The following is a 14,914-nucleotide window of genomic DNA, read 5'->3' on the forward strand; positions in this document are numbered from 1 at the left end:
TGTAGTGGGTTGTAGAAGGCAGATAAAGCTCAGAGAATGGAGCATATGGATGTGAGACGGGCCAAGGCTAATATGAGTCACCAGTCAGTCTATAGAGAAACATAGAAGGACAGTGCCAATGGAGAACGCTGCTTTGTTTCATGTAGCGCCCATTATATGAAATTCCTGATCCAACAGTAAGTATTGTGTATATCTTTTTGTATTTGACTTTCTAAGTACTTGCCTATGGCCCATACAAAGCTTGAATAAAGAAATATCAGCAAATCAGAAAACTACCAAGAAAAGCAACCAGAATGAGATCTTTGAACCAAGACTAAACTAAATACTGGGAAAAAACAAGTCAGAAACATCACCTACAATGATATTAATACAAAATACAATTGTAAATTAATTTAAAACTCTGACATGTATCTGAGTGGTTTTCATTTCATCAGATTCACAGTGAGACATTTCAGTTTGTTGTTCAGTTTTTCGTGGTATAGGGTCGAGATTCACCAAGAGTCTTAAATCTGTCAGGCCATAGGAATGCTATAGGAAATGCTTCACTCTTGGTACAATTAATTTTGTAGCCAGAGACTGCGCTATATTTTTTCAGGCGAGTAACAAGAGCAGGGATTGATGAGTTGGGTTTGGAAATAAAAACTTGTACATTGTCTGCATAAAGAGCAAGATTATGTTTCTCGGTGCATATTTCAATACCGGCAATAGAAACGTCAGCATGGATGGCAATGGCAACAGGTCCCATTGCAATGGAAAATAAAGCCAGCAAGCTCAGGCATCCATACAACAGGTTTTTATGTTTTCCTACCTACATGAGTTAAGTGACAGTTTGTGGAAAATGTTGAGAATAAAAGTGCAAAAATACAAGAAGCACCATGAGTTTTAAAGTTCTAAAAATGTAATACCTTTTTATGTCGGATGCGTTCTCCCTTTCAGGTAAAGGACAACATGTAAACAGTGCATATGATTGTTTTTCATGTTTCTCACATGTTACTAGAACCACTGTATCCACGGTTCCCACTCTTTTTCACTGACAAAATTTCAAATCTTTTCCATAACTTTTGCATGACCCAAAGTGAATTTTCCATGACTTTACAGCAGGGGTACCCAGCCTTTTTTGTGCCACGGACTGGTTTTATGTCTGACAATATTTTGAGATTTAGCCCTGGTTTTAGACCTGGTTTAAACCTGGTTTAGACTTAGTTTAGTCCTAGTTTAGACCTGGTTTAATCCTGGTTTAGACCTGGTTTAGTTCTGGTTTACAGACGCGGCCCACAGGGGCGTACTGGAGGAGGCACGGTCCACACAGCGCACAGGCATATGCGAGGGGGGTTTGTACTTTTGCAGCCCAGTACCAAACGTCCTACCACCTTTTCTGAATACAATTATTTTGTTAGGAAAGATTTTTATTTTTAAAGCCTCGACAATATCAAATTTATGTTTAGAGTACTAGATTAGATTATACTAGATTATATTAGAAACATAATTCACAATCAGTACAATTTAGAAAAACGAATTTCCATGGAGAATAACAAAGTATTGAAGCATAATTGGAAATGGAAGCTTTGCTCACTGGTATTAGGGATATAGTAATAATAATCATCATTATTGTTATTGTTTATTTCTTGTGTTCTTTTTTTTAATATGGTTTGAGCCCTTTGTTGAGCTGCTTATACCTTTTTAGTTTTTAATTTGTATTTTTTGTATTTTTTATTGTTATTATTATTTCTATTATTATTACTACTAATTCTTTCCTTATGTATCTGTATTAAGTATGATTGGGTATGGATGTGTGTGTGTGTGGGTGGTGTTTGGTTGAGTGTCACCTGACCTCCTTGGGTTTGTCAACAACAATAAAAAAAAATAAAAAGAAATCTGCATCTACACTAATGAGGATAAAATAGAACATAGAATAAAGACTATTTTAAAGCCTCAAAATTTTGTTTTTTGCAAGAAGTATGATTTATGGTGAAATGTGGCATATATCTGTGCTTCTCAGTGGCCTTTGTGTCTACGTCAAAGTCTCAGTGCAGCATAACAGGAGTCAGGTAGGGTCTGCAGATCTGTGTGTCCTGCAGTGTTACAGCAGCGTCCAGGGGGAGCCGGGTGAACACAACAGGAAAGATCTCGTTCTTACTCCCCTGTGGTAATTTGGTTAACAATTAAGGTATCTCTACATTCTCTCTATACTTTCCCATGCTTAAATGCAAGTTGCAGCTAGCGTAAAACATGATATTAATACATTTTATACAGTCCAAATCCAATGGTTGTTTTGAAGAATGTTATACTATACGTTAATTAAGTTTAAGGTCTTATATTCCCAATGGCAGTGGAGTGGTTGGCTGCTTTTGTGGTACTTAAGAAGTGCAGCATGTGCAGTTCAAAGGACACAAGTAAGGAACTGGATTGTGAGAAATTAACTGCTGCAGGACACAGATGAGGGACTCTTTTGCCCTGACACAGATCTGCTGACCTTACATGACCAGTCCACTTCTGTTAAACTAAACTGAGACTTTTGACGAAGACACAAAGGCGACAGAGAAGCACATTTTAAATACTGCTGCAGCAAAACTTGAATGTTCGTCGGGATCAGTGGTTTTTATCTATCTATCTATCTATCTATCTATCTATCTAAACTTTCAAATGTTTAAATGCAGTTCCAGATAGCATAAAATCATGATGTTAAATTATTTTATACAATGGTTGGTTTGCGGAATACTAGACTATACCTTTTAATTGCCTTTTAATTAAGAATATGGTTTGCCTTTATTGTCCCTATAGGGAAATTTGTCCTCTGCATTCGACCCATCCTTCCATGCAGCTGGGGCACCTCAACAGGACCAGTGCTGCATCCTGGGTTTATGTTTTGGTTTGATGTGGAAAACTGGAGTACCCAGACACGAGGAGAAACATGCAAACTCCACAGAGAAAGGCCCAGCCAGCCCAGGAATTGAACCCCAGAACCTTCTTACTGTAAGTTGTGAGCGCTAAATGACTGAGGCATTGTAAACAAAAAATTATCTCAATATTTTTGGTGTACTTCCTCAAACTATAAAGATATTTTTTTGCATACCATCAGTGTAAACCCAATGACTGAGGTCCAAGGTCATTTTGCATACCTTCTAAAAACAAACAAAAATCCATATTTGAGTAGTTTTGAGAGGGAGTGGTCCAGACAAAGATACAAGAGTAGAAACTGTATTCGTTATTGGTTGTGATGTGTGTAGATCTCCATAAATCCCAGTGTCTGTGCTCTCTCTCTGTGGACGTCTGCGTGGGGTTAAACTGAGATTTCACCAAAGCCTAAACTCTCCTCACATACTCTGCTCCTCCACACATGAGCTCATTCTGTATCTGCCATATTGATATTCCACTGCTGCGTCTGACCACTGAACTAAATCATACAACTACACAGTGTGGAAGGAATACTGGCACGCTGAGAGAAATAGTAGGATTATTATTAGTAGCAGTAGTATTTGTTTGGTCACAATACCTTTTAAGTGCCTGTGACAGGTTATACTACTCATTTTCAAAAAACACAGTTAAGATCAATTTATTGAAGATTTTTGCACAAACAACAATTTAGCCATTTTTATGTTTAAAGTTGTATTTCCTGGTCAGTAATGCACCTTTCTGTAATAGGCCACTTAAGTTCTAGTTTATTTTCTTCTGTCCAAGTTAAAATTAGAGTCTTTAACACAGTTTGGTCATTATGGTCACATCTGGATCTAATTTTCAAACAATAAAATGTTCAGGTTATAGTTTGTAAAACAATCACACTATGCTGTCTGTTTTTGGTTGCTAATGAATGTTTAATAATATTTCACAACAGAATGTAAATGGTCACATTTTTCTATAATGTAGCAGGTGCTTCACTGTTTGCACTCTCCTGGTCCTTTTGGGAGGTCAGGTCAATCAGTCCCTCATGAGCTCTTGCTCCTGTGGACTCTGTGTCCTGATGAGGACCCTGGTAACTCCTCTTTCTGTTGGTGCGCAACAAAGTTGTGTTAATCATATCCCAGACTCTCTTTCCTCCAACTGCAAAATACATAGAAATGTTTGGAAATTACAAAGATGGTTTTGATTTGGTCTTGATGGGCCGTGACCTCTGTCTTTTCTAGGTCTCTGCCTTTAAAAGTCTTGGTCTTGTTTCAGTCTTGACCCTTAGAGATCTTGATCTTGTCCTGGTCTCAGGATCCTGTGGTCTTGGACAGGTGTTGGTCTTGATTAATGCAGTCGTGACTACAACACTACCCAGGAGAGATTGCTAGATTACTCAAACATGCATGGATGACTCTTCTCTTTTTGATAAGGGAATAATGTTTCAGGTTTATGTAGATGTAAACCAGTAGTAGTCAGTATCTTTCCTTCATATACAATTACCACCCTTTGCTTGTCTGAGGTAAATTGTGAAGAATTGGGTTTGGGTCACAGACACGGGACTCTGAATGAAACAAAATGGGGGACTTCCTCTTTGGTATGTGCAGAGAGCACTGATGTAGCGACAAGTCTATCAGTAAAAAAAACCCAGCAATTAAGATCTGCAGATGAAAGCGGTCTAAACGAGCTAATCCTCCACTGCACTGGTCTACTCTGTGTGTCTGTGTGTGCCTTCCCTCTCCAGGCGCTTCCTCTTGCCCCTCCCCTCTCTCTGCTTTGATGCTTGACAGTGGTTGGTCCCCTAAATGTAAAACGCTGAATAAATGTGCGTTAATGGGTAGGACTTTCGAATCTCTAATACCAATTTGGCCAGGCTGGGGGTTCGGTGTTTTCTAATTCAAAGGGTCCTTAAAAATAATTGGTGCCGATGAATGTGTAGCCGTGTGTAGCTAGCTCCCATGAACGCAAACTAGAAGCAAAATGTCTTGGCATTTGATAATAAGGGCAGAAGTAGAAGTAGTGGTAGCATTTTAAGTACTAAGTGTAAAGTTTGTATGACATCGGCTAAAAAGTCTGTTTCAAAAAGTGCATGCTGTTATTGTGTCCTTAGGCAAGACACTTCAGCCACCTTGCCTATGTGTGAAAGTGGTGAATGAGTGACTGATGTGGTGTGAATGAATCGCAAATTAGAAAATTATATTGCTAGTCCAGTTTGTCTAGTTACCTTTTTTTTTTTTTTTTTTTTTTTTTATTAAAGTAAAGATGCATTGCGTAACATTTCTGACAGCGTGTTAAAAAACTTTGCCTGAAATTGTCCAGTGTGACATAAAAGTATATATCTAACATTTATTTAATTATAAGGGGTAAAAGGAGAAGTTTTATTTATCACCTGGACAAAAGTTTATTTGGAAGAGCTAACTACACTAAAACTACTCTGAAACTAATACACCTACTTGTTTACAGTTTCTCTTTGTTAGTTAGGCCTTTGAACTTGCTTTGAGTGTGAGGTCATATTAGCATAATCAATTCAGGGCTATAAATAGGTTCTTTCACACCTCTGGACCTGACCTGGCTACCCCTGTTGATTTCTTTGTTTGTTTTGATTTAGGTTTGGAGTTGTAACCAAGAAGTAGATGGTGTATGTGTCCCCCATTTCTGTTCAAAAATGGATTGTCTTTCCTAAAAAAAAATAGCTTCTTCAACTCCAATCTTAAACCAATTCTTTTCTCTAGCTAAGCTCTGTACCTCACTGTCCTCAAAAGAGTGACCTGTGGCTTTTAGGTGGAGATGAACAGTAGACTGCAGTCCTGTGTTGCTCTCTCGTCTGTAATGGTACATCCTCTTCTGAAGTGGCTGTTTTGTTTCTCCAATGAAGCACTCACTGCAGTCTTCACTACACTGAATGGAGTAGACCACATTGCTTTGTTTGTTGTTTGGTGTTGTGTCCTTTGGCTGGACCAGTTTCTGTCTTAACATGTTTGTAGGTTTGAAATGGACTTACATGCATCTTAATTGCAAGTGATTTTTTTTTTTTTTTTGCTCACAAATAATTTGAAAAAGAATGGATTCTTTCTGTGAGCGTGGTCGCAGATTCACAGATCTGACCTGTAACATGATCACTGATTTTAAAGACATCTGAGGGACATATTAGGCAAAGCAATAACATCTCCATGGAGACAAGCAGGTGACGGTCCCTTCTTTAAAGGTGCATTTTTTGTTTTCGGGTCCATCACCTGCCTGTTTCTATGTATATTTCATTGCTCAGCTTGGAATGTTCCGCAGTATGACTTTACGCAGCTCTACCTTACATTTATTCAATTACACATGGTTTTTATATCTTTAAAGTACTAGTAGTAGTAGTAGATCTAACCTGTAACTTGGCCTGGTTTGGTCTCCATGAACACAAAATAGAAGCAAAATGTCTTGACATTTGATAGTAAGGGCAGAAGTAGAAGTAATGGAAGCATTTTAAGTATAAGTGTAAAGTTTGTATGGCACTGGCTAAATGGTTGGTAAGTGCATTCTGCTATTGCGTCCTTGGGCAAGACACTTCAGCCACCTTACCTGTGTGTGAAATAATAGGCGAGTGAATAATGAATAATGTGGTGAGTGACTGGTGCGGTATGAATGAACCGCAAAATTAGAAAATTATATGGTTAGTCCAGTTACGTTTTTTTTTTTTTTTTTTACTTAAAATAAAGATGTATTGTGTAACATTTCTGATGATGTGTTAAAAATCTTTACTTGAAATTGTCCATATATTTAGCATTTATAAAAGTATTAGTACATTTATAAAAGTATAGTAAGTGATTTTAATGACATCTGTGGGACATATTAGGCAAACCTGTAACATTTTCATGGAGATAAGCAGGTGACAGGCTCTTAACCAGAAAAGTTGCACAGTACATCTTTAAAACTGCACTGAGTAACTTTTTGGTTTGGGGTCCATCACCTTCTTGTTTCTGTAGATATGTCATTGCTATGCTTAGGATGTTCCGCAAACAGCTCTACCTTACATTTATTCAATTATAGGTGGTTTTATAACTCAAAAGTACAGAGAAAAATAGGCATTCTGACTGTGAGCGGGGTCGCCTCTCCACAGATCTGACCTGTAACTTCGTCTGGTTTAGCCTCCTTGAAGATAGAAAGATTTAATACCAACAAAGCAACAACATCTCCATGGGGAAAAGCATCTGATGGAACTCTCCACTAGAAAAGTTACTCAAGGCACCTTTACAACACAAAATTAAATGTTCATTAATTATTCGCTTTGCTTATTTTCAGGTGAGTTTGGTCCTAATTTGGCTCTAATGCATTCCTCTGTCAGTGCTTTAAGGCCAACTCCCCTATAGCTTGGCGAAAAATCCTTGAAAAGAATTGCTCGTTAATTTGCATCGCCTCATGCAGTTCTAGCTTCCTTAAACACAAACTTATTAAACCAAATGTCTCGAGGCTTTGGTAACAGGGCCACTGATACATGGGGTGTGTGTTAAAAGTTAAGAGGCACCCATTTGGAACTAGCCCTAAGGAAGTGACAGCTATGGGGTCAGGGGATGCTCAGAGAAGCGTGTCCGTGGTATCCAGATAGTGCTCGGTTGACATTAGCATAGTGGCGGTATCAGTGTGAACGGTGGGGACAGGGCTAACGAGGCGACGCAGATCTGGCAGGTCTGTCTCTCCTCCCCCAGCTCTCCTCAGTAAAGGCTAGTCCTAATAGTGCTGTTTACCGCTGTGGCCATCCATCTATAGGCCATTGTTTCGCTGTGTAAACACTCTCTGGCCTCTGTGGTGAGGGCTGTTAAACTGAATATGATGTAACTGGAGCTGGCTGCTTCACCTTCTATGCGCAGCCGTGAAAACTATAACATAGCCCCTGGGTCTCTCCGGGTTCAGTTTAGATATTCCATGCTGGACTTCTTGCGAGCCTTTTTACTTGAACTTCAGAGAGAAAGGAGTCGATAAATGTAATAAGTAATGCATATACAAAAAATACAGCTACCTTAAGAACATTTTCTACCTAAAATTGCTGTAGCGGATTTTTACTGTCTTCAAAACAGCATAACTAGTTAAAGGTGCACTGTGTAACTTTTTTGGTGAAGGGTCCATTACCTCCTCGTCTCCATGGATATTTTCTTCACACTCTGCTTCACAGGGTGAAATAAGGTGCAATATCAGTAATGTTGAAGAATTCTCTCGTCTATTTTCATACATAAGGCGCACGGGATTATAAGGCGCATTAAACGAAACAAATGGATGACACTTGAGACTGATCCCTTAGCCCAGGCATCTATGATCCATTGGTAGATTGTGGTGTAACTCACCTGGCGTTGCCTCCCTGTCTTGGTCAATGTGTATTATGAATGTGAATGTGGGTGGATAATTTAAGTTTGATTTTTTTTATTTCCTACGAGGAGAACTCAAATATACATTTAATGTGTTTAATGCATCTTTGCGCACATTTGTTTACATTTTACACAAACAAAACTGAAAACCACAAGACTAATTTGCATAAACTATAAGCGTTGAAAAAAACAGCTCGCTCCTTGTGCTGCTGATGGAGTCAGCTTCTGTCAGACTAAAGGACATGACTCAGTGGAATATGTGTATTCTTTCTATGATGAAGACCACAGTGGCAGTGTGCTTTGACTCGATGCATAACTACTTCACTACTTCACCCTTTACCCCGCAAGGCTCCTGAATACGGTAGCCGTAATGCTGACAGTCCATTAAGCGGTGCAGCTTCGTAACTTACTAAAGTCGTACTAAAACATTTTGATAGCTTTTTTAGCGCCATGTACCACATAAAATTGGTTCGAGGTCAGTAAGCACAACCAGAATTAATACATATGTTGCACTGCCGATTTTTGAGAAAATTAAAGAATTTTAAGTGTGCCTTATAGTCCGAAATATACTGTATTTCTCTTGTTCTCTTGTTTGTTGTTGTTTGTCTTCTCATGTAAAGTGTCTTTGAGTATCTTGAAAAGTGCTATACAAGTGTTATGTTTTATTATTATTTGTAGAAGTATTTCAATATTAAGGAATAGACTCGATACTCAATACCAATTCTCATATCATGACAATAAAGACACTATTTATTTAGACAAAAGAATGTGATTTTCAGCATAAAATTGTAGTACTTTCTTTTATGTTACCATGTGGACTTATATCTGTGTAATTCCTCAGTGGTCCAGGTAGGTTTGATAGTGGTCCATGGGCTTATACTAGTCTATGTGCTCATGCTTATATTAGTTGTGATACAGCTCAAGATCATTCTAAAGCTATTCAGGAAAGGTTAATTTCTTTCCTGTTGATGTGACTTTTTAGTGAGTATATGTTTTCAATACTAGTTTTAGTATTAGTAAAATGAAAGTAAAAAAATCATCAAAAATATCAACTGGACCAACACATTTCTTTAGTTTGCAATGTATGAACAGGAGTTAATTAAATTAAAATCTTAAAACCAGATTAAAATCCTTCATGCATTCGCAGATACTCCCACATGTTCTGTTTTTCTTTCTTAAGCACAAACACACTTTGGCGCATCACCTCTTCATGACACCTCGCCACCACCTGAAGTAGTTTAACATTAGAAAAACATCACAAAAACTCATCGCTCCCCCATCTCTGTCGGACATCTCCCGTTTATTTTATGATGAAACCCACACGCATCTCTCAGCGTGTTAAAAAAAACAGGATCAACATTTTGCTGCTGGAAGTGTGAACCATATATCTTTTATTTATGGCGGTCGTCGCGGTGATAACATAAATAATTTCGCAACATTTTATTCACGACGGTGAGGAAGAGCACGGTCGGAGGCAGAGGAGGAGGAAGAGGATGAGGAGCGCTCGGCTTTGGCATTGAGCTGAAACAGACAAGAGCTGTGATCATGTGTGACAGTGGTTGGGATTACCGGGCTCCGCGGCCGATTGCAGGCCCAGATTGCATTGAAATGAGGGACATCAGATTGGTTTGGGCTCGTGACAGGAAAACAGATGTGGTTTTACAGCTTTCTTGAGAGTATCCAGTCATAGCACTGCTCTGCAAAGGAGCCCGACTGTCAAAACTTGGACTGAAAAAGATTCAACTTAAAAAACAACAATAAAAAAACACAATGAGGGTTTGAAACTAGTGGATGAACAATGAGTGATTTAGCCAGAGTAAGGATGTTTTCTGTTAGCCTGATTCATCAGCCGGTTTCGCTTCGTAGAAACCATCTGACCTCGCAGCATTAGGATTCGTTCACTCCACGGTAGACGGGTACTTTTTTTTTTTTTATTTAACCAATCGCTGCTATTTGTTAACAGGGCTAACTGGTATATTAAGCTTTTCCCAAATCTCGTAGGAAGAAGGGCAGTAACATGTCTTTCCCCTTGATAAAATTCACCAAACATTCTCTTTGTTCCGGCTTTAAATCCTCGATCTCGGGAATCGTTGCCAACACAGAATGTATGGCTCTTCGCTGATTGGCTGGTGCCCGAACTCGCACTTCCGGGGTTTTTGTGAGTTGTCTAGTTTATTCCGATTCCTGAACTAGTCACTGGAGAGAAATGAAATTGAGCGGCGGCACTCTGTTTAGGGGTGTACAGAAATATCAATAAACTAAACTTGGTGATACGTTATCGTTTGCTGCAATATCGATATTTCTTCAGGAGTATTTTTTGATATCTTTTAGCAGTCTTTTTTTGTGACTGCACAACAATTTTGTTCTTTATATATATATATATATAATAAAAACAAAACAAAAAAACATAGACACTGTTCTGATTATTAAAATTGAAATATTTCATATTAACTTTTTACAAGTAATGGTTTAAAGATGCACTATGTAACTTTTTGGTTTCGGGGTCTGTCATCTACTTGTTTCTATGAATATGTCATTACTCGGCCTGTAATATTCCACAGTATGACATTAATCTGCTCTGCCTTATATTTATTCAATTACAGATGTTTTTATAGCTCAAAAATACATAGAAAAACATACATTCTGACTGTGAGTGGGGTTGCCTCTCCACAGATCTGACCTGTAACTTGGTCTGGTTTAGTCTCAAGGCAAGGCAAGTTCAATTCAAACACAAAGTAATTCAAAGTCCTTTACAGAATAAGAAATACATTAAAATCACAATAAAAACAAATTAAAACATAAATAATCATCGTAAAATTGAAAAGACTGAGAGACATTAAATTAGACAGAAGAGTGCAGAATGACAAATGAAAACCTTTCAAGGCTTAATACCATACTGACTGTAAAACATTTCAAACAAAGCAGTAACATCTCCAGGGAGAAAAGCATTTGATGGACCCTCCACCAGAAATGTTACAACATGCACCTTTAACAAAGAAATATTGAGTGTTTTCTGATTGAGAGATGAACTCCTAAAGTCTAAATATGCAGGACTTGTGTGTTAAATGTGCGAATAAAACAAAACACAACTCCTGCTATGCTTTTGATGTGGAAACAACATTATAACATAGACCAAAAAATGACATAAAGTAGTCTATTGGTTCCATTAACTCTCATATAGACTCTGGATGGTGTTATTTGAAGTGAAAAAATGTCCAGACTGAAGAAAGTACCTGCGCAGTTAGCTCTACACTAATGCACCGGGTTTTTCACAGCGAGTCCATCACCGAACCTGATCAATTTTTCAGCAGCGCCACTGGACCCGTGTATCGACTGGAGTTTATGCAAGCACACATACCAAACTCCACTTACAGAGAGGTACGAGCAGCAAGCCATCTGTGCCCGCTCTATGGAAGTCTATTCACTTGTTTCTGTAGCACAAGGACGCAGGTTGGTGGGTGGCTTGGTGGCTCAGTACTCTGGAACGGAACATAAGAATCAATAGACTGAACAAAAGGAGGTTGAGCTACCCGACCCCAACATAATGGAATCACCTTTGTATAGCCGTGCACTTTGAGACCTCTGGAAATAGACCACCGTGTAAGAATATTTCCCCTCTGCCCCTGTCTATTACATGGGCAAGTAAGTACAAGCGCTATAGGCTGCTGTATGCTTGTGTCAATAAAGACATACAGCACATAACTGCGTAAAACCTGTAAATATTTCTTGTAAATAGTGATGAGCATTTGCTGTAAAGAATACATGGTGTTGTATGCATTTTAAATCGCAATATTGATCTAAAATGACTTAAAGGGCCCATATTACGCCATTTTCTGATCTACAGTATGTTATAATGTTGTTTCCTCATAAAGATGTTATAATGTTGTTTCCTCATAAATAACTTACTTAAAAAAACTGTCTCCACACATCTCCAACACTCTGGCTCACTAGGAAATAAGGTCCTATATCAAAAATTCTGGACTGTCCCTTTAATGCTCAAAAGAGTCAATTTTGCGTAATACAGGACCATTTAAAAGAAACAATCCGCTGTTGTTGTTGTTGTTTTTTTTTTCCATTTCTTACCAAAATGACTATGCAACACTGCCGAGTCTTACGCATATTACTGGTTAAGAAAATAAAACTCGAAAACGAAGTAAGTACAGAGCAGTAACAGTGTTGTTGAAATGACGTTTGATCATGAATATCATCATCGTGACGTCTTGAATAAATTAGTCTAAATATTACTCAGACATGAATCACACACTTTGAGGGAGTAAATGAGAAGGGAAAACAACTAAAATATGGTTAAAAGCTAAAAAAAACAACAACTCAGTTTTGCATAATAGGCTCTCTTTGAAACTGGCAAGTTAAGACTCCAGTAGTCTCACTGCATGATGTCATTAGGTGGTGTTCAAGTAAGTGCTTTTCAGTTTTTATGCACTCACCCATGTATTCTTCTGATTATTTCAACACTCAAATTGCCTTTATTATGCTGCCTAACAACTTTGGAGAAAGCTGAGATTTTTAGCTTTATTTATAAAACATCTTTTTGACAAATCCATTGAGTCATACCCCGATTTATGTTTTTTATACATGATTGACTACTTTTGAGTGTTCTGGTCTAACATATAATTTTTTTTTCTTACAAAACATTCATAATTCCAGTAATCTGATAATTTATTTTGGTTCTTCACAGTTTCAGTCAAGGCATCGACAAACACAGTGAGCTCTATCTTTTCATTTTCTACTTGAAACTTTCTCTTACAATCTTTCACTTTTCCCAAACTAGTCATAATCGATTGTCATTTTCAACATTAAAGGTGCTTTGTGTAACATTTCTGGTGAAAAGTCTGTTAAAGCTATTCAAGAAAGCTTCAATTCTGTCCTGTGAATGTGACATTTTTAGTATCGATACCTTCAAATGAATAAATATACTTTACCGATACTACTTTTAGTTTTAGATTCTGTATTAGATTAGAATCTGTTTTTTGATACTTTTGACGACTCTATCCCTAACACAATATAACTTTCAAACTTTCAAACAAACCTGACACAGAAAAAAAGTGTAAAAAAAAAAAACTGTAGTTGTGTAAGTCTGAAAGCAGAGACGAGCTTTGTGACACTTTTTCATATGGAGTTGAATGAGAATGGCTTTTGTTGTGTTGACAGACAGTGGAGCCAGCAGACAGGTCAAGGACAGTGCATTCTTATAAACACGCGCAGAAAAGAAACCTATATATTTGTAATACAGAGATATAAAGGAGTATTCACACGCTGTTTGGATATATTTTACACTATTGTTAAACTTAGGGGAGAATATCTGCTTTTCTTTTGCGTATTATTGTGTACTTCTTTGGGTATTAACTGCACATAACATATTTGGATCACTATGCTGCCTTATATTATTTTGAAAATGCAACATTAGCCGAATGTTTAATAAATTTCAGTTTTGTGTTTTGAAGCTATAATTCAACGCTCCCTTTTGCTCTCTGGGTTGTCACTCCCCCTTCAGAACACAACACAGTCAGCGTGGATTCTGCTAATGAAACTACTGCACATTTCATCAGGTTTGTCAAGTTAATGCGCACAGTTTTATATCATACTTTTGTATATTTATGGAGAATTATTGCGTAGAATTGTTGTAGACTTGTGGGCTTTGTAACACTGGACAGAATCTTACAGCTAAATCGTAAGTAGGGTTTGAATAGGGCTTGAGAGAGATCGCTTTATTACTGAAACATGCATGGATAACATCTAAAACCTCTTCAGACATGTTTTGATGAGGGAAGAAAGCTAAAAAATAAAAATAAAATAAAGATTTGGCAATACATTTTACCCACCTTACCTCTACCTGGACGGATCTTATTTTGGGGCGGCAGTATCTCAGTTGGTAAGAGTGTTTCTCCACTGATCTGAAGGTTGGCAGTTTGAATCCCGCTCTCCCGCTCTCGACATAAACATCGTTCGTTCAGCGGTCCAATCCAGTGACCCACACGTTGGCGGTGTGATTCCAGCTCCAACAGATGAATGCTGTTGTTGTGTCCTTGGGCAAGACACTTAACCCACTTTTCCCCCAGGGTCTGGTTCCTTACTGTAAAGCGCTTTGAGTGCCTTGAAGATGGAAAAGCATTATATAAAAATGTGACTGTAAACCATTTTTTAATGTTGTGAATTATTGTGTTCTTACGTAAATTTTTGTGGATGACAGCGGTAGAGTGGTTTTATGAGCAACTTTTTTAATAGTGCTCTGAAGGGGGAGTGACTTAGTGTGGAGACCAAAAGGACGAGAGTAAAATTTGTGCAAATACAGCATTTTCAAAACAATAAAAACTAACATAGTGAACTAAATATGTTATATCCATCCATCCATTTTCGTCCGCTTATCCGGGGCCGGGTCGCAGGGGGAGCAGCCTAAGCAGGGACTCCCAGACTTCCTTCACCCCAGACACGTCCTCCAGCTCCTCCGGGGGGACCCCGAGGCGTTCCCAGGCCAGCCGGGAGACATAGTCCCTCCAGCGTGTCCTGGGTCTTCCCCGGGGCCTCCTCCCGGCGGGACATGCCCGGAACACCTCCCGAGGGGGCGCCCAGGAGGCATCCGGAACAGATGCCCGACCCACCTCAACTGGCTCCTCTCGACGTGGAGGAGCAGCGGCTCTACTCCGAGCTCCTCCCGTGTGACTGAGCTCCTCACC

The sequence above is a fragment of the Boleophthalmus pectinirostris genome, unplaced genomic scaffold (assembly GCF_026225935.1).
Source record: "Boleophthalmus pectinirostris isolate CB_2022bp ecotype Guang Dong unplaced genomic scaffold, ASM2622593v1 HiC_scaffold_16, whole genome shotgun sequence".
Lineage (NCBI taxonomy): Eukaryota > Metazoa > Chordata > Actinopteri > Gobiiformes > Gobiidae > Boleophthalmus > Boleophthalmus pectinirostris.